Source organism: Poecilia latipinna, unplaced genomic scaffold (genome assembly GCF_001443285.1).
Source record: "Poecilia latipinna isolate Pla-1442-1.1 unplaced genomic scaffold, P_latipinna-1.0 Scaffold1375, whole genome shotgun sequence".
Taxonomy (NCBI): domain Eukaryota; kingdom Metazoa; phylum Chordata; class Actinopteri; order Cyprinodontiformes; family Poeciliidae; genus Poecilia; species Poecilia latipinna.
This window is the reverse complement of record NW_015113991.1, coordinates 21,727-43,085: the sequence shown is the minus strand read 5'-3', so window position 1 is coordinate 43,085 and position 21,359 is coordinate 21,727. Positions and strand designations below refer to the sequence as shown.

Here is a 21,359-nt window from a genome sequence, read left to right as displayed (position 1 = left end):
ACTGGGTTATAAATTAACACTCTTGCCTTTTTCTCTCTCTCCCTCTCTCTAATTTGTTTTGAAAACCCGATTTTATAACTTTTCTTAGCAGCATAGTAACTGGCACAGTCGTTTCGTGGCATCTGTATTCAGATGCAGCTTCTACTGACTACAGCTGAATACAGTGTCACCATGAAGCGTTCCAAGCAGGAACAAATCATTTCATGCAGATCCAGGGGGGTTCAGGGCAAAAACAGATGTGTGGTTTTTAGTCTGGGAGGGGTAACATTACATTTTTACTGCTAAAAACAATCTTTGAAAATACAATATGATTAATTTTGTATTTGACAGGATCCCGATTTTTTTTTTTAAATTTTATTTCTATGAACAAAATACAAATAATTAAATTGTGGAAGGCCCCCTGCTGGTCAGGGCCCCTAGAATTATCATAATTTTTCAAATAACTTTTGCTCAGTAGATTTGATAGTTAAATTATTTAGTGCAGAGTTCTTAAATTCCAGTTCTGCAGAGTAACGTAATTCAGCTGCAACAAATCTGAAACAGATATTTGGTTATTAGCAAAGATGACAGAACTTAACTACATGCTGAGGAAGTACTCCATTCATTTGATTCAGGAGTTTGATCAGGGATACATGTGGAAGCTAATGGACACTGGACCCTGGGATTGGAGTTCAAGAAATCTGGTTTAGTGGAATCCAAGAAGAGATCAGTGGTCATCTGACTTATATGTGTTTGCTTAGTATTCACCAACTAATCCTTAAACAGATTTTATATTATTGGGAGAATGTTTTTGCAAGTTTTAGGTTTTAATACACTTTAAATACCAACATCTATGACATTTTTTGCAGGCTGATGGGGTAAGTTGCTTTGCAGCAAAGTAATATCTGTTAAACTTGATTGTAGTTAACAGTAATTTTCTCTGCAGTCTGAATAAAAACAGCACTCTCAATGTGTTACTGTCTGGTTCGTAACAGTAACAGGCTGGATGCCGTGCGTGTGAATGGACTGGAATTGGTCCGGCAGTTTGACACCAGCAAACGTCGTTAATTCTGCGCTCAGAACAAATCTGTACTTGCCTTTGTTAGACGCCCCCGCAGAGCAAGCTTGGCGGCCCCTGCTTGAGGAAGTGGAGCATCCTGTCAGCGCTAACACACTCAAGCACATACACTCACAGTCTCCATGCACGGGCTGCGGCAAGCAATTTGACGCAATGCCTATGTACCGTCTCGGTCTTCCAAGAATCAGACGGCAGTTTTGCTTGAAGCAGTTACGGACAATGAGCAAGTAAACGCACTGAAATGTGGTCAGCAAGATCCTGTAAAATGTTTTGCTTAAATGTGAATCTAGGAAATTTAATTGAATTTAGAACACATCATTCGACAGGAAATAAGCCACAAAATAAAAACTTTGTTTTAATTAAACAAGGATTAATGACATCCGCATCGAGTTGAGTTTGCAGATGCAAAATAAGCGTAAAAATGATTTTAGAAATTGTCTTCACATTTAATCTTGCATCCTTGTGTGTTTTGTCCTTGAGGTACGTGTTTTTGATGGATGAGAATCTGACCTTTCACAAGAGTTTCACTAGTACTTGTGAATGTTTTTCCCCACTTTTAACCGTCCGCGAGTTTCCATAGAGTGCTAGCATCTGCATGCGTTTTATCCTTTTTTCCGATCTTTGCGTCAGCCGGGTCATCAACTGATGCTTCAGACCAATACTGAAACCAAGAAGCGTGTGTCTGTCTTATGCTGGTGCTGCTGCACCGTCCGCTCGAATAGAGGGTGGGGGGGGGGGACCCAAGGCCGTTCCCAGAAACCCTCAGTGTGCCTCTGTGTGTATGGGTGAGTGTGTGGGTGTACAAAGCTATGCAACAGTGTATGAGAGAGAGTCCTCTCTCTCTCCGTGTGTGTTTTATCTGTTTGTGTGTGCAATAATATATGTTTATGGTGTGTATGTGTGTGTGCATGCACATATGTGTGTATGTGGTTAGTCCATTGAATTACACAATCTACTATGCAGTCTGAATCACATCCGGTTTGAAGCCAAAAATAACAAAAACCACAGGGTGACAGAAAAGCAGCACAGCAGGCATCCGCCTACAGGGAGCGAGGAATACATCCATACACTCTTTCTCTCACACACACACACGCGCTCGCGCACACACGCATACGTACACACGCGCACAGACACACAAATGTCATCCAGCACTGATCAGTTGCTGTTTTCCATTAACAACATCTAGAAAAGGTTATTTCTTACACAAAAATTTTACATACAGGACAGATAGTGTTTTTTTTTTTCACTCACTGAACTACAAAAATGTATCAGAATATTGCATAATTTTATGCTAAATGAATGACTGCATAGGAGAAAATGGCAAATGCTTTCCTGTCAAAAAATAATGCAGAAACCTGGGGGAACATGGGTGGTGTTGCGGTGGATGGGCACCCCAATTTACGGAGGTTCTACACAGCTGTCTGGGGTTTGGTTTCCTTCCATACCATCCTCACTGCAGGTCTTCCCCCACCTTCTGTCTGAGCCCACTCTGTATCTGATTACTGTCAATAAAGGCCCACTATAAGATTTTTCACATTTTGTATCATGAACTCTATGCGTCTTTTTGGGATTCCTTTTGTCATAAACTAGCATCACTATCAATAAGAAGTGATTTGGAAGGAAAACCGTGATTTTCTTTTTGCTTGCAAATAATCTGAACTGTAGAATAAATGTTGTATTTGGAACCCATACTCTGATATACCTGTGTAACAAATTATCTTTATAGGTTCATCTTTTGTGTAATTTAGGGTGATTTAGCACTTGATGGTCCAGTAGACTCTGTTCCATTGGGGACCAAAATTACAGCATTTGTTACATTTTCAGCTCCTGCGGTTCGCATTCATGCTGCATTGTGTCAAACCAACCAAACTAGTATTAAAAAAAATACTGTTTCTCCTCCTCGCCTGTGGTGGTGCTACACCAAGAACAACTGAAGGGAACATGAACACCTCAGAAGACTGCATGCAACTTCCTTCTTCATGAAATGTAACCAAAAATGGAGTGGCATCAAATTTTAGTGGTTTTATAATTTCTATTTTGTCTTTGGTAAAAGACCACGAGCTATTAGTCCTCCTGGCACGAGACTAGCACGTTTGTTTGGCGGTCCTAATAACCCAACAGGCCAGACAAGGGAACATTAATCATATCAGCAAGAAGCCAGTAAGTCTGGAGGAGTGAGAGGCAACTATTAGTCATGTGCTCCACATACCTGACCTTTATGGAACTTTTTGAAGTACATGCAAGTCATTATGTGTTTTGGAAAACTAACACTTAACATCATGTCGAACAGACCATTGTCTGTGTGTCAGACAGTGTTGTCAGCGATATAGAATCTCCACAAGGGACTGTCCTGTCTCCCTTCCTCTTCACGCTCTATACATCCAACTTCAGCTATTGCACCTGTCATTTCCAGAAATTCTCAGACGACTCAGCTGTGGCTGGTTGTGATGAGACTGAGTACAGGGCTGCCGTGGACAACTTTGTCACATGGTGTGGGCTGAGCCACCTGCAGCTCAATGTGACAAAGACTAAGGAACTGGTGGTGGATCTGAGAAGGAGGACCAGGATGCCGGCGACCCCTGTTACCATCCAGGGGGTCAGTGTGGACATTGTTGAGAACTATAAATATCTGGATGTCCACATTGACAAAAAACTGGACTGGTCAAGAACACTGACGCTGTGTACAGGAAGGGCCAAAGTCGCCTCTACTTTCTGAGGCGGCTGAGGTCATTCAATATCTGCCAGACTTTGCTCAGAATGCTCTATGAGTCTGTGGTTGCCAATGCCATCCTGTATGCTGTGGTGTGCTGAGGCAGAAGGCTGAAGGTAGAGGACACCAACAGACTGAACAAACTGATGCAGAAGGGCAGCAACGTCAGGCAGTTCTGGTGTCAAAAGGGCACAGTGGTGTCAGAGAGCTGGACTCTCTGACAGTGGTGTCAGAGAGAAGGATCCTGCAAGATGCCCTGCATCTTGGACAGGATGAGACAACGAGTCTCATCCTGTCCATGACGTGCTGGCCGGATACAGGAGCACCTTCAGTCAGAGACTCATTTAACAAAAGTGCACCACACAGCGACACAGAAAATCATTTCTGCCTTCAGTCATTAGGCTTTACAATGCCCAAGCCTGAACTAATTAATTCAAATTTTTTTCTGTACTCATTTATAGATTATTTATTGATTGATATATTTGCATGTGCATGCTTGTTATTTATTTATTTACATATATTCAGTCATTTTGAACTCTCTCATCACTCTTAGGTGTATATATATTTTATAAACCTTGTCTCATACGGCTATATTTGCATTATTGATATTTAATACCTCAGAGGGAGTAGCTTGTCAGCGAATAAGCAATTTCCCCTTGGTGATCAATAAAGTATATCCTATTCTATAATGCTGTGGGAGGGGGAACCCTGGTCATACATGATGTGAAGACAGACAGAGCTAAACAAAGGGAAGAGATCTTCAAGGTAAAAATGACTAAAAACGTACGCCACAAGTTCCAAATTTTAATTTTTGTCTTAAATGTGTGGAACTTGTGCAAATGTTATTTATTTTACCTCATTTTAGTTAAGTGTGTGTGTGTCTCTGTGTGTGTCCACTGCCTGGGAACTTATTTGTGGGTTAAAATCTGCTAAAAAAAAAAAGATAGCTATGGTTTTGTACCGTATCTATTTCTAAGAATTAATAAAAAGACATTTGAAAGAATAAATGCATGGAACGCATTGAATTATTTTCCATGCTCTTCACATTCAAGCACTGCTTACAATCTGTAAATCACATCAATAAAATAAATACATGGTTGCAATGTTACCAAATATGGAACAAGGGGGAGAGGTATTGATAAGGAGAAAACGGTCCAAAACTGAAGCAATGTCAGCTTGTGCAAAGAAAAACTGCAGTGTTAGAAACCTGATCAGTCATCCTTCAGATGTAAATTAAAATGAAGTGATACAGTTAAAAACAGCCACTCTGACGTACGCGGTGCTTTTTTTCGGTACTATATGGGGCAGGATGTGGTCAACTGTGTGCTACAAAGTTGCCTCCCACCTGCAGAGACGTGCTTCAGCTTCTACACAACAACTGACACCAATAAGTCTGTAGAAAACTGGAAAGCTGAGACTTTACTCTGTCTCACATTCATATGCCATCATAAGACGCTACGAGGTCAGGTTTCTTTTTTTACTTGAGTAAACATGAATGAGCCTCCTTTTATGTAACATTGAATGATAAGACCCCTAATTTCTTGTAATTAGGGAAGATAGAAGTTTTGGTGAATGCCTCGTACTTTCCTGAACCAAATATCTGGAAAAAAACTGAATTAACACAGATGCAATAGAACGAAAGGTCATAGAGGAAAAGAAGAGGAGGGATCAGATGGGGGGGAGAGAACTGTAATAATGTTTGGCCTTGGTCTGCCAGCGGGGTCCTTCCCCTTAAGAAGCCAGAAGGAATGCAAAGAATGCTGCATGAGAGACAGAGAGAGAGGAAAGAACAGATGAGAGGGGGAGCAGCCAAGGAGGAGAGCAGGAACAAGAAACAAGGAAAAAGGAAAGGAAGAAGGGAAGGAGCCGGGGAATACAGAGGAAGACGACATGATGAAGTTAGGGAGAGAGAGATAGAAACGAGGAAGAGGTTTCTTATCTCTGCTAGGCTAAGTAAACACAAGAGCAAAGAAGATAAAAATAATAAGCCTGGAAAATATTTGGAAAGAGGAAAAAACATGTAATCTCTGCATGTTTGTATTTTCTGTGCTGATGGACATCCACGTGCACGTGTATGTTTACATATTTGAGTCTCTGCCTGACAGATGGAATCGGGGTGTGTGTTACACCACAAAACACAAAATCTTGCCATATAATTTTAGCCTAGTGTCTAGTGCAAATATCTTAGTATACTTGAAATAAGACCAAACTAATTTACAAGTAACTTTTCAATAAGATAGGAGATTCTTTTTAGAAACAATTCCTTAATATTTATAAAAAGTTCCACTGGTAGATTATTTCACTTTTAACAAGACATTATTCCCATAAATCTGTCAATGGAACTTGTCATTTTTAATCAATATTAAGGGTTGACTTAAAACAAGCTTCTACTTGCTGAACAGTTACTTGTAAATTAGTTTTATGTTCTTTCAAGTGTACTAACATTTACACTAAACTAGACAAAAATACTTGGTATCACTCTGTGTTTTGCAGTGTAGTTAGTTTCTGGTAATGTCAGCACTGGAAAATTTTTCACTTTCAAGAAAGAGAAGATTTTTTTCCTCTTTTTAAGGTCTGCCTCAGCTAGCTGATGAAAGCTGCAGAAGCTACAGGTCTGCTTAAAGTAACAAGTGCTCATAATGCTGCTATTAAGGAAGATTACACGTTTACACATCACGGGTCCGGTCTCCCTGAAAATGTGCTGAAGCCACAAAATAAAACGCTGTAGCGAAGGGATTTAAAATTTCAGGCATTATCTTGCCATAAAGCGTATAATTTCTGTAAAAGCATAAGATTTGTAGTAGCATCACTGATTTAGACATCAGCCTAAACAGCAGCCTTGCAGTGCAAAGCAACACATGTTTGAAGCTGGTTGTTGAGGTTGTCATAGCCTGACCTGCAGCACATGCTACTGTAAATGAGTTCATGTCAGTACAAGCTTGTGATGTTCAACCTAGAGATCAAAATCTGACAGTTTTATTTGATCAACAGGTCAAATGAAGAAAAGTTAAAACTCTTCAACACTGTTCAACTGCAGAGTGTAACTGCTATCCTGAAATCCCTTTTAAAGCTGCTTCATGTAACCTTTAAAAAATGTCTTTTACATATGTTTTTTAAAACTGTCACCATCGTGATGGTTTAAAAGAGATAGATAATCTGTGAAAAGATTAATGTCTTCCACTTCCTCCCTGAGCTGCTAAAACTACATCCTTTATCATTGGACCTGTATCCATTTTCTCCCTTTTTACCTGTTATTTGTGACATTTAACAATTTATACACAAGTTTATAAGTGCCGAGAAAGTAAATCAAGATTAGGAAGTCAGACATCAATAAAAACCTGAAATTGATATAGGCCAGGAAAAGCCTGATCGGTGCAGATGTTTCACAAATTTCTGCTGCTGGCTGAAATCCTTAGCGCTGTCAATCACTCTCGTGCTCACGCTTTCCGCTTGCTCTTTGCTAAGCTACAGCTGGTTCACCACAACATAGCTAGTTAGCATGGCCACTAAAGATTGCGGATAAAATGGATTTCATGGATGGATAAGTCGTTTTTACTCCATTAGCATAAGGTTGATTGACAGCGCTAAGACCCTCCCCCTGGTTCTGATTGGTTGTTTTTGACAGGGAGTGGTGCATTTTTTCATAAAGCAATAGCAGCACAGGGAGGAGTTGGATGAGATCCTTTTTTTTAACAGACTGTCTCAAAACATACTGTACAAAATAATGGCAGTTTTAATTAATGTAGAAAATATATTTTTGTAAATGTTACATACTGCAGCATTAAAGTGAGTTATAAATAAGATAGAATTGCATTGCATTGTACTGTCCACCAGGTGGATAAAAGAATTAGACTGAAGAGAGTACATGTAAAAACTCTTGGTTTCACACAAATGGTAATTTACAGTCAGTGGTCAGATAGGCTGAAAGTCAAAAACAGAGATGATTAATAATTTATCTATATTTGTTTCGTCTTTCCATGAATCATTACGTATGAAATGGGAACATCATAGCACTTTTTGAAAAATTCAGTTGTTCCCCATCAAAGTGATTTTTGTTTTTGCTGCTGTTAGATATATCAGTGTTTCAATTGAAAGCTACAAAAATCAGAAGCCATTGGAGGATTTTGTCACATTTTTGATTCTATGCAGATCTTTAAATTAATGACCAACAAAAAACTATATTTAAACAGTAATCAAAAACAGACATGTTCCTAAACAGGCTGTGCATTTTTTAGTGTGTTAAAGCTGTTCCCATGGTGTGTGACTTTGAAGAGATTACCCCCACAGAGGGCCCCGATGACTTGTGCACAGAAAAACAGCAAGTTGCTGACAGACATTTTCCATGACTTTACAACCGTATCATCACCTCTTAACAACGCTCACAAGTTCAGAGAAAGAAATGTTTACCTCTTTTTCATTTTTTTAATCAACCACCACCTAAATTGATCTCAAAAGAGAATTTTGGTGATAACAAATCTGAAACTGCTTAATTTTTTATTTGAAAGTATTGTTAATTTTAAGCTAATTTGACCCTGTTAAAAAAAAAAATCTGTTAAACTGTGAGTGAACTCAGGCTCAACGTCCACAGCAGAGAAAAAACGAGTGTGTAATGAAAGGCTGCAGATCTTTTACACCCTCAGGATATTTAGAGCTTTTAAGTTGGCCAAAACAAAGCAGGAAGCCATGGCAACCACAAGAAAATCCCGGATATATCTCGGCAGCAGACACCCATGCAGAGAGAAACTCTCAATATTCTAATCGCATCAAAAGTCAGCCCTTATAACACCCACCAATCTGAACAACAACAACCCTGAGAAGCGTGAGCGTATGACTAGGAAACACCCAGACAGGCCTAAAAATATCTCTAAACTCATTCCTCATCTCTCGTTTTCAGTCCTGCACTCTCTAATTCTGTTTTCACCTTTGTCATGATAAAACCCAACAGTAGGAAAGAAAAAAAAGAGATAAGTTAATGTTCCTCTACGGAAAATATCACCTTACCGAAGAGCACATGAATGTGAGAACAGTAGACATGACTAAATGATTATGAGACTAACGAGTATTCAGCCAGAACCGTTGCACAAGGGGAAATTCAAAGTCTCACTGAAGGGGAAAAATTACTTGTTGGAAGCATGTTCAGTTGACACGATAAAACTGATGATGCATTATCAAAATGTGTTTGAAAATGTGGCGATAGTTGCAGGGTACTGGAGCGCTACTTTTCCACAGTGCCGTCCAATTCTAGGGGTTTGTTGTTTCTTGGTGACAAAGTTGTGAGTTTGTTTGGATTCAGGAGGCCTAATTAGGCTGCAAGTGAAGCAACACAAAGTCACATGGACTCACAAGTAGAGTGTTTACAATGCAGTTTTTGCAACCTGTCATCCTTCATGGAGTCATTTAAACAAACCCAACTGCAGCCTTTGTTCAAATTTTAGCAGAATGCCATGGGAGGAAATGTTGAACTTCTCTTGCTGAGGTTTATCGGAAAGGGTTTAAAACTTATTTATACTGCAAAAACACAAAATATTACCAAGTATTTTAGGTCTACTCTGTAGTGTAAATGTCTTAGTAAAGTTGAAATATGCCAAAGAAAATGTACATGTCACATTTCATCAAGATATAGAGCATTGGTCAGAGTAAATATTTCCTTAATATTGAGGAAAAGGTAATAGTTCTGTTGGCAGATTATTTAATTTATAATTTGGGAAAATGTCTTGTTAGATTAAAATAAAAGGTTTTTAATCCCTCATAGCATATTTTGGCTTATTTAGCTCAGTTGAATTTTTTTAAAGGTTTTATTTTTGATACTTTTTTGATAGTGAATTGACAGGAAAAGTGGGTAATGAGAGAAGGCGGAAGACATGCGGCAAAGGTCATCAGGGCAGGAATCAAACCCGCAGTGACTGGGTCAAAGGAATAAGGCCTCCATATGTGGGTTGTGTTTAACCTCTGTGCTATCACAGCACCCCTAGTTCAGTGGAAATTGTTGCATTTCAACAATATTTGTGGAAAATTATCTTTCTTTTTACATGATCATTTTTTCTGTATTACAAAAACATGACATTTCAACAGGAGGGTGTACACTTTTCAGAGATAATGTAGCATTTTAATTCTTTAAAATTAAAGTTAATGTTACAGAATTAAAGTCTTTAATATTTTTTAAAATAAAAACAAAATTAATTTAATTAAAAAGTTACTTTTTTTATTATTATTACAATTCTACAATTCAACTACAGCAGGTTGAAATGTCTATTACCATAAAAGTTTTATTTTGGAGTATGTCCAAAATAAAATACTGTTTCATGTTTCATTTAGAGTGGAGATGTGTTGCTGCATTAGTTTTTATTTAATAAATTATATGTTTAGACTTGGTCTATTCGTAATGTCTCGGCTGAGACAATTTCACACACTATGCTAATGAACATGCAGTGACACATGTAGGGGTTTTCCATCAAAGCAGTTTTGGTGTCAAAACAAGGATGGTGCTAAACCCAGTTCATAAGGCAATGAAGTTCACACTGAACTGAAAACAAACTGAAATGAACTGATCGCAGTGCAGGGAGATTGTTTGAATGAATCCCATGAGCTGGTTTTCACTGTTAACAGATGTCTTAAAATTTCCGGTCTCATTTGGAAAATGCTGTTTCACACATCGGTTGGTGTTTGTGTGAAACACAGATTGGAATTTTGTGAATGACGCTGATATAAACAACCAAGCGCAGTCTGTAAATACCAGCTGGTCATGTTCATAAAAACGCTGACTAGTTCCTCCTGATTCACCAGACGGTTTTGTCCTGAATTAAAGTAAAACATCCTGTCGCTTCCAAATTTTCTATCCATAAATACTTAACTGTTGTTGTAAGAGTTCATCTTGTGAAAACAAATGAATGAGTGTGATTCAGTTGATATCATTGATTTAAATCTAATCCAGATTTTTTTAAAGGTACAGTATAATGTATTTTCCAGGCACACTGTGCCATTTTATACAACTATCAAGTAACTACGCAAAAACTGCTATATAGGTCAAATATGGCTTAAAAGAAATCTTACTTTATAATTTAATGACTTGAAATTGGGCCTCTCTCTATTTAAAAAGTCCTGTTCTTTCTGAAGCTCCGCCTTCAGGAAGTTATAACATGGCTCCTCTATTAACCCTTTAACAAAGTTTTTACCAGCCTTGCAATGTGAAGTAGCTCATATTATTAGTTCAGCAAATGTTCAGCAAATGTGCAGTTTGCTAATTGTTGCTGGCTAGTCTGCAGTCTGCAGGAGCAGTAGTCTGGGGGAGCTACGGGGAAGACCTGCTCTGTGAGGCAGAAGCTCAGAGGATTGGAAACTGTAACTCAGAAGAGGAGCTGCGTCTTGAAGATGGGGCTAGGTCCATCCAGGCGTTTTGCACAGCTGAATGGTTGCCATGGAGATTAACTGGGGTTTGCGATGAGCCTTTCTGACTAAGTCTACAGGTTTATATCTACCATTCTGGCAGAAGAATATTATTTTCAAGCAAATAAACCAGAATGTATTTAATCTTAGAATCTTCCTCTTAGATGTGCGATGAAAGAAAAATCTTCTACCCTTTACTATACCTCTGTGATTATTTGGTGCTGCAAGAGATCAAATAACTTTGTTGTGATTGGATCTTTGGAAAAGCAACAGATCTGCATGACTTCAGCAGGTGATAGCATTGGACAGAGTCCCATTCCTGTTCAGAGATCTTAAGCAGCCAGATTAAAAAAACTGAAAAATGCAGGAGTGGTTCTGGGATCATTTTTCAACTCAACTGTTTTCTTAGCTCTCAGCCAGATAATATCAATGTTATGTTTGACTATGATTCTAATAAAACAGGGATGATTCATAATCTTCACACACAACCTGTCTGGCTAAGATAAGATGCAGGAAGATAAACTAGCAGGGAAATTTGCCTTGGCAAAGTGGATACAAGTGGATGGTAACAGCATAAAACATCTTTGTGCTTAAATTATACACTATAAAAAGCCTTTATTCCACACTACGAGTTTATTAGGAGATGGAGAACGCCATATCTGTGTCTACTATCTGTCACTGATGAATGATGAACTTGGGTTTTCTCCAGGGCTTTCAGTGAAAGCTTACACTTCTCCTCACTGTTGTGCCCTCTCTGGGAAACTTTAGAGAGCGTATGAGGGAGAAACAGAGACAGATGACTTTTCCTCGCAGGATATCCTGTTCTAAGTTGAGCTGCCGGGCCTATTCTGACCCCTTGACCCCTCTTGACTCCTGACCCGACCATAGTTTAAGCTCACATCTCCAATATTTCCTAATCACCTCAAATCTCTTCTCCTCGCAAGCTTTGTTGTCTTTGTTTTCTCTTAGGTTTGGTTTTCAGTGGCTCTGATTGGAAAGCAGCTTCAGTCTATTGGATGTAATAACATGGGCAAATCTTTACACTGCAAAAACACAAAATCTTACCATGTATTTTTGCTCAAGTTTCTATTGAAAATCTCTGTGCACTTGAAATAAGACAAAACTAACTTACAAGTAACTTTTCAGGAAGATACATGGGCTTGTTATAAGACAGTAATTCCTTACTGTTGAAGAAAAAATTAACAGATATAACTGGAATAATATGCCAGTGGAACAAGACATTAAAACTAATAATACTGGAAAATATCTTGTTACATTGGCAGAATATTTCACTTTCAAAAAGCAATTTCATCAATATTAGGGAATGATTGACTTAAAACGAGCTCCTATCCTAGTGAAGACTTATTTGTAAGTTAGTTTTGTCTTATTTCAAGAGTACTAAGATATTGTCACTGGAAACTATACAAAAATACTTAGTAAGATTTTGTGCTTTTGCAGTGTAGAATTAATGCACATGGCTGCTCATTTTGTTTGCATGACTATTTTACACATAGTCCAAAAATATTTAACTTTGCCCTAGAATTTTGCTTTTATGATGCTATTTATTTACTGATATACTTTAATAAACTTACAAGACCTTCACAGAACTCTGCATTAAACTAAAAATCACAGTGTAATGCAGTGTTTTTAATTTTATTTATTAGTATCAGAGCAAATGGGGCCAAATGCAAACTTTTACTGATTTTGATTTGTTAAAAAACATATGTATTTTCTTTCTGCCTACCACACCATGAAGTGTTTCTCTGTCTTGGCCTATCACATGAGATCCCCAAAACTGCAGTTTTTCATTTTAACATGACAGTTATACAAGGCACAGTAAATGCAGAGAAATCCACCACTTGCACTTATTTTGACCATTTTTTCTTTTCCTGTCTGATAAATGACCTCATAAGCCAAACAGCAGAAAAATAGAAAAACACAAAACACACACACACAAAAAAAGATTATACCCCTTGCCTGTGAATTCTTTCCTTATTCCATTCTAATAAAATCCCTAAATTTTATGCTCACATCATAATTATCCTTGTTTTCCAACCACAGATGTCATATAGTTGAAAGATTATTTTGGAATAACTTAGTAAGGAAAAATGTCAGCAAATTTTGGACAGCACCAAACATAAAGAAAAATGAATACTAATATAATGCATCCCATCATTTGTTGTGCCGGTTTGTTGTTTTCTGGCTCCACATACATTTAATCCAAGCTGTAAATTGTAAAGTAGGTGCTGGACGGTTGTTTGCGTTTTTCTAAGCTCAATAGCGCCACCCTTGGCCTGTGTGGCCAAAGTTGGCGCAAACAAAACACACTCTGTGATTAGAGAAATAATTAGCCAATCATCCTCTGACCTGAGAGCCAAACCCAGAGGTCAAAGAGGCATAAAGTGTCCTGCTTCCCAGGTGCTTTCCCATAACAACAATAGAAAAAAAACTTTTCAGTGGAGCAACAACATACTGAAGTCATTGTCAGTGCAGAGGTGCTTGTGTATGTGCATGGATGTGCGTGTGTGAGGTGGACAGAGTGCAGCGTTTGTCCAGAGGGGCTGTGGTGGAAAAGCAACACTTCCTGCTTCCTCTGGCAAGAGGAAGTGCTACCGTTGATGTCTCCTTATCACTATGGACACACAGGCTGAGTGGAAGGAGGAAAGCAGGGAAGAGGAAGAGGAGGAGGAAGAGGANCTNAGAGGTAGGTCAAGTAACCTCGACAAAGAGAGGGGACTGAAGAGGCAGTCAATAAAAAACATCTATAGAAGTAGGTGTTGCTTTTTGTTCCTTTCATTTACTTGCTAGTTTATTTTGAAATAAAATGCTTTGCAAAAGTCTTCATAACTTCAAACTTTTTCATAATAACTTTACACCAAAACTCAATGCTTTTCACTCAGATGTTAAGTGATAGAGCAACATAAAGTAGAGTGTATTTTGAAATGGAGGGAAATATGTTTTCTTTTTTTCTTTTTAATTTTATTTTTATAAAATGTGGAATGTTTGCTATTTCTTCTTTGAAATTTCTTCTTTGAAATTTGTTCAGACAAATTAGACATCAATTTCCAACTTTTTCCCACAGATCTTCATTTCTTCAGGAAGGAAATCCATTGAGACGGTTAATCTATTTTAAGTATATCCTGGCCAAGATAAAACAAAAACAAAGTACAAAAGCATCAAATATATTTAGATCTGAACTTTAACTAGACCACTCTAACATGTAAATATGCTTTGATCTGATGCATTCTTTTGCATCTCAGGTTGCAGAATGCTTCAGAGATGCATTTTCTTTATTTACCGCCATTCAACTTTCTATCAAATCTCAACAGCATGTCTGTCCCACACCATGTTGCTGCCACCATCACATTTCACTGTAGGAGTAGTGTGTTCAGTCAGAATGCAATGGTAGTTTTCTGACACATTGTTTTCTTTAACAATATTTTTATCTTGCCAATTTTCCATGAGGAAGCGCACAATTAATAGCTTTCCTATGGATTTATGACTTAATCCTGCTTTTAACTTCACCACAACCGGCCTGTCTGCTCTGTTCCCTGATCTTTGTGATGTTTTCTGTTCTCTAATACTCTCTAGCAAACCTCAGAAGCCTTCACAGAAAAGTTGGATCTCTACACTTATTGTGTGTATCCAATTACACACAATAAGTGGTAAAATTATTGGATTTTGGGGGGGCGGGAGGGGGGGGTTTAACAGAGTACATGGGGCTCAATAAAAATAATGCACGCCATTCTTTTTAGATTTTACTTTGCTTGAAATCACTGACACTTCCCTACATAACAATAGGACTTCAGAAGACTTGAGCTGTTGCAAAATTTGGTTAAAATAATCTATGATCTCTTGCCAGATTCTTTAAAAAAGATAAATATGACGTCAAAGGAACAAAAATGTGGTATACACACATCATGCGCAAGTGTGAAAACTAAACTTTTGTTGTTTTTAGAGGGATTAGGAAGGTAAGTAGCAGTCAGGTCATCAGAACCTGAGAGACTTATTATGTTGGTTTGCTGGCCTGGAGCTTTCAGGTGTGTGCTAGCTCAAAGCCAAGACAAAAATATGACAACAATTAAAGAAGCAATCACGCTTCTAAATTGTGACTTTTTCGTTAACCTTAAAATTGGGCAATTTGACATTTCAAAAATAAATTTGCTTCATGGAAACGCAGCAGTTTCGAAAAAAAGGTTTTATGTAGAAAAACTCTTGAAGGGAGAGGTGGTTTTTGGCCCTATCAAAATTTGTGCATTTTGTAAAACTGCAATGGAAACACTCTTTTCAAATCATGAGTCATGTGATCAACAACCAGATGTACTACTGGTAAACTCAATGTAACCAAATAGCCTTTCTTATCCAAACAACATTTTACCCCTTAGCATTTGCAAGAAGTTTTCCTGCGTTGTATAGTTTTTGGGGTCAAACTGGAATAGACATAACTCAACTGGGATTTGATATGATAGGACTGAGCTCATAATCTAGTTATGCAAGTAACTTGGATGTGTTAGTCTTATAAGCCCCTTTGAGGTAGCATGTGTTGCAAGTTATTTGAACTACACTTAATGGCCACAGGAACTCAGTATTTGCAGACCTTAAATCCATCATGAACTCTGTAATTCAAAGTATTCTGCAGTCCAAGCCTGGACACCTGGTCCATGTTTGCAGCTTGGTTTTAACTAGATGCATCAATGGGAATATGATTGAATACACGCAAGTTATGTTTTTTTAAAAATGGATAAAGATAAAGTTGTTTTGATGGCTTAAAAGTCAAATTGAAGACCTCCACCTGATTTTAAAAAATATCTCCATAAATTCTAAGATATGTTAAAGTTTTTTCTGCTCCCTCTTACAGAAATGCTCACATTTCTTTGGCATTTATTGTACTGAGATGAACATTTGTTTTGTGTTGATAGAAAGCAGAGTGAATGCTTACCCACACAAGGTGAGTTGAGAAAGAAGCACTGTGTGACCACAAAGGTGAAATTGAAACAAGCACTGCTAGAATCTGGATCCATTTAGCAGAAACAAAGGAAATGTATCATTGTGTAGTTTATTATGAAGAATGAAAAGAGAGTAAACCAGGAAGACATCAATAGAGGGGGAGGGGGAAAGAGATGTTTGGGATCAGGGTGGGGAAGCTTTCAGCACTTGGGGATTGTCCCAGATGGACACAGGCCGCTCCCTCCCTTTACAAACAGCCCCTGACTTCCACTTCTTCTCCTCCCTTCTCTTTCTTCTGTCCATCTCTTTCTCGCCTGACACTTGCAACTCAAGAATTTGGAAACCACTTAGCAGAAAATGTGAACAAATAGACACTTTATGGATAGCTTTTCTTCTGACATTATAGATATTTTTACCCCCCCTAGCCCTCAAACACATGGACCCCCCCACCACCTCAATCTCTGCCATTTCCAAAGTCAACACACCACTAAATGCTGGGCTGACTCACTTCCACTGTGGGTGGCTCTGTTTCCAATTTTCTCACCACCTCAGCCTCTCCACCACCTTGGAGGAAAAGAGGAAGGTTTTGTCCAGAATACACACACACACACACACACACACACACAAACATTAAAAAAAACAGCCAAAGAGGCATGCAAAAAGTGACAAACATTATTTACAAATGTTAAAAGTATGTTTGCACAGATAAGGACATCCCAGAAGAGACGTGGAGGTTAAAAACCATGCATGCATCTCCCACTTCTTTTGGAGTTGTGAAATGCTTGTCGCTGTTTTCCTTCCTATCTTTCTCTTTGGGGGAGCGTGGGAGCGCCCTAAGAGCGCTGCACACAAACCGCAGGGCTCATACAACAGGAGGAAGCCGGTAACTTGAGTAACTCCAACCGGCCGAAGCAAAGGAAGAGAAGGGAGAGAGGTGGACAGAGAGGTATTTTGCATCTTATGCTCCTCTCCAGATAGCAGCACAAACGTCAAATCTGACAGATTTCCAGTTTCCTGCCTTACCAGTTTGCTTTGCGCATCGTGGGGAGTGTGTTACGAAGTCTCATCAGTCATATCCACAAAGCTCTGGAGTGGAGACAAGGCACTCAAACAAGACATTCACAGTGGTCCAGGCGAAGTATCAGTTCCCTCTGGCCAAGTGTTGAGAAAGTGAGGGGCCGCAACAAAAGGCGAAGAGGGAGGGAGAGACTGAGGCACAGAGTAAACGAGAGAGCGAAACAGAGAGAGGGAGAGAGAGAGAAAGAGATTAACCTCAGAAGATGGGTGGACTCTCTCCCTCCCTCCCTTCCTCACACACATGCAAACACGCACACACATCAAGCTGGTTTGCTGACTTCTTGTGTTTTCTCTCATGTGCCAAGAGGAGGTAGAGAAAAAGAATAGCGAGACCAAAGAGTATGTGTGTTCACAGTCATGAATGTGTGTTTGCATGTGTGTATGCGTGTACGTGCGTGCGTGCGTGCATGCGTGCGTGCGTGTGTGCGTGCGTGTGTGTGTTAAGGTAGGAGGGACTGGCTGGCACAAGTCCAAAGACAGCCAGCCTGGTAGAAAGACAATAGCAGGAAACACTATATCAGAAGGAGGCTAAATACCAGCACAAAAATAATTAACAGACAGTGAAAAAAACAATGACATCCGCAGTGGAAAACAGAGTTTGCAGTCTGTGCTCAACAACGATACTGGAAACATCCAGGAGGTTATTCTTATTCCCACTGTCGTTACCACTGGGTGTTGAAATGCCATTTCAGGAAAAAATATAACTGTTTAAGTGTTAATCACAAGATGAAAGCGCTGGTATTAGGTTCACAAGTGTGAAACGTCGAGGCATTCCTAAAGAAGCACGCAATGGATAACTGATATAGTTTCTCAAGGTGTTGAAGGATATAATTTTGGTTATTTGACTGGATTTTAAGCTTAGAATGTACATTTACAAAGGGGTGGAGGTTGGGGCCATTCCAGAAGGTTCATGCTAGCCTGTTTCATCCATTCTAAAATCAGCTTTGATGAGTGTTAGGGATTATTGGCCTGATAAAACAACCATTTGTGCTCATTCCTCTCTACCTGTTGATTTTAAGTTTAGTTACCGTGAATCCCCAGTATTCATGGTGACCACAGCTGCCTGTGAAGAGCTAAAATTTGTGAATTCTTGAGTCCTCCCTCTAAAAACACTTATAACTGCCCACTTTAATAATTCAAACACCAAGTATACCTTAATATGCATTAATACGCTAAGTGGAAACCATCATGGTGCTACCACAAAAGCTAACATCCACTGGTTTCCTTATCACCACTCTTCAGGGTACAGCCAATCAACACCAAGCAAAATGAATGGCACTCGGGAATTGGCTGGATTTTAGCTTCCTTTTTCTTTCAAATATTTTCCGCAAATATTTAGGAGTTACATTCTACAGAAAAATCCACAAGTACTGGAATGAAAGTACTTTTGTCCAAAGCATCAGTTCAGAATTTGCAACTTAACAAACCCTTATTACCCCACTTCCATGCTTTACAGTACCTTCTGTCATGGTCAAATAGTTTATTCCGTGTCTCATCTGGCCATAAAACTTTCCATCAAAAGGGCAATTGGGTTGTCCATGTGGGTAGATGCAAACATCAGTCCAAGTTGAAGATTTGAATGTTGGAGTAGGAAATTCTTCCTTGATTAGCACACTTTTAGTCCCTGTTTATGGCAAACTTGTTTCACTGTGGACAGTGACACTGGTATTCCTGCATCTTCCAGTTTTTGATAAGCAAACGTTATGATAATCTTCCTGGACATCATATCTGATTTCCTTTCAACTAGCTTAAAACGGTGACAGTATGGATGAGATTTTTATAATGTGGGCACATTTTGTTTTGTGACAACTGGACACCAATATTAAGCAACATAAAAAAAATAAGCTTCTGGATAACCCTGACATTAACCCTATGAAAAATTCTCATGTCCACGAGTGGTCAAATTTCCAGTCAGAATTACAAACACATTTCAGCCTTTATGTAGTGGAGAAAATCAACAATAAATTTGCACCTGTGCTCCCAATGTTAATTTCTGAAAAGCCTTTGTTGCATTAACAGTCCATCCTCCCAAAAACTTTTGAAATTAGTTATTAAAAGTCCAAAATTTTAAAGAAATGCTAAGACTATGTAAATGTCTGACTGGAACTGAGTAACGGTATGTGAAGTTAAGCATTTGTAACATGTTGTTTGGTGTTCCTTGATGTGATATTTTCAGATTAATTGGGAGTAGTATGACTGAACTTATCTTTGATAAAGAAGAAACTTATATTTTAATGTTATTTAAAAATCCTTTGTTATCACAAGAAAGGCAACCTTTCCAAGGAAAATAATTAAATACTCAATTGCATCGACTCAATAGGCTTCAGTACATTTCTGTGCCTCTGTAGGAAAAAATGTCAAAAATAGTTTTTAACCGTTATGCACATTCTTGTTCATATTTGTGTCACCATCAGGCTCACCCAAACACCATTTCAAGTATTCCCTGTGCAATCAGTTGGTCATGACTTCCACATATACCTCACTACTACCCACCCACAAACACGTCTACTGATAAGGGCAGCTTGCCCCAGTGGTTACTGGCTGTCTAAGCTCCGACCACAGTGACTTACAATGGCCTTGTATCCTGAGCCTGCACTGATTACACTCACAAGGAGCTGTTATACACTCCACTAATTCAATTTACTGCCCTGGAGGTCAACCTTTGTGTATCTTTGAGAATGTGTATCAGAGTGAACAAAAAGTTAGAACAAGATGTTTACTTAAGAACCGGCTAGCATTTTATGAATGTATGAGTTCTTAGGTAGCATATGAAGTCTGATGTTGTTTATCAGATATTTGACTATCACCTGGAACTCAAATACAGCCTGTCAGTATTAGTGTCTCTATTTCTAATGGTGTAGAACAGGGGTGCCCAAACTTTTTGAGAGCAAGATCTACTTTTTCTCTCACCAGCTGCCTGAGATCTACCTCATGACACAAAGACATAAAAATTGCAAATTAAACTCTATTGACTTATTTTCTATGCAAATATGCATCAGTTATAGCAGAAATAATAAAGTGACAGAAAACCTAACGCAGTTTCTTCCTCAGTGAGATTCTGACACTGGTAGGACGTTACTGGTTTCTCAGTCAGGAGCTGGTTGCAAACCTGACACCAGCAGGTGTCAGTCATGGTAGATCTGAAATTTGATTTGATGACCTCAATATGAGAAACTACAGACTGATAGGAGGAACCAAAGAGCCCAGCAAAGGTAAAGGCAAATCTTCTGAAGTCGGGATATAATTAGTAGAATTTGTTAAAACTTAATGAAATATATTTGTCCTTTGATGTTTGTTGTGACGTATACTCAAAGAATGAGGTAATTAGTCCAAGTTTTGTCGTTTATTGAACGTTCAGAAACTACAGCAGATGTGATGAGCCACAGCAAAGGTAAACAAAGGTAAAACAACCCGAACAGACAATCAACTCAAAACCACTCCTACCTTTTTACTCTCTGTCTCTTTGTCGTTTAAGCACACCCGTTGTCGTGGCAATCACCTGCACCCCGCAAGCTGAGCAGAGATTACTTTAAAAACACAACATTCAGCTTGATATTTATTTCTCGATTATTAATAAGCCTCTCATGAACAAAGAGGTGGTTGAGTAGCTAATTTAAACTCCTGCTCTGCAGAGTTGTGAGTCTTAGTTGACTCATGTATAATTTAGGGTACAGAGAATCGTACTCTCTGTACCCTAAATTACAGGGTACAGAGAGTATCCTGCACTCTCTGTACTCTGTACAGATTGTTACTGTGCAGTCAGTGCAATCATATGTTATTGATTGTACATTTTTCAGTTGTGCTTTTAACTGAGTAGCTGGTGTATTGTGTTTGCAAGTATTTTTGCATGTTTATGTCTAAATTAAGAGAATTTATTACCAGATCATTTTTTAACATTTTTGTCAGATCACATAGTAGCGTTTATACCGAAAGCAAAAAATTAACAGCCAATCCAGGTGATCAGCAGTGATCGGTCCTCATGGGTGGTTGGAATCTGCAGCAAAACACCTGATCGGAGCATCCCGAGTAGAAAGGTAACAGTAAACCTGCTTTTTAATTTCCTTAAATCTTGTCTTTTTTTTTTTTTTATTGCTGTGTTTGTGATCATTGTCCTATTACTGACTCAACTTTTACCAGGCATCAATTTTTGTGTAGCCCCCAATTTTGCTCTAGATCAGTTTATGA

The 21,359-nt window shown here is 38.6% G+C and overlaps 1 protein-coding gene across 1 annotated transcript in view; it reads right to left on the bottom strand.

The window, feature by feature from the left end:
• Positions 1-17,313, bottom strand: part of hdac7a (histone deacetylase 7a) — a 122,066-nt gene extending 104,753 nt beyond the window's left edge. Inside the window, exon 1 of the mRNA XM_015056345.1 lies at positions 17,121-17,313. The gene's annotated coding sequence lies outside the window, so the exon portion shown is untranslated. The remainder of the gene's footprint in view (positions 1-17,120) is intronic.
• Between the last annotated feature and the right edge of the window lie 4,046 nt (positions 17,314-21,359).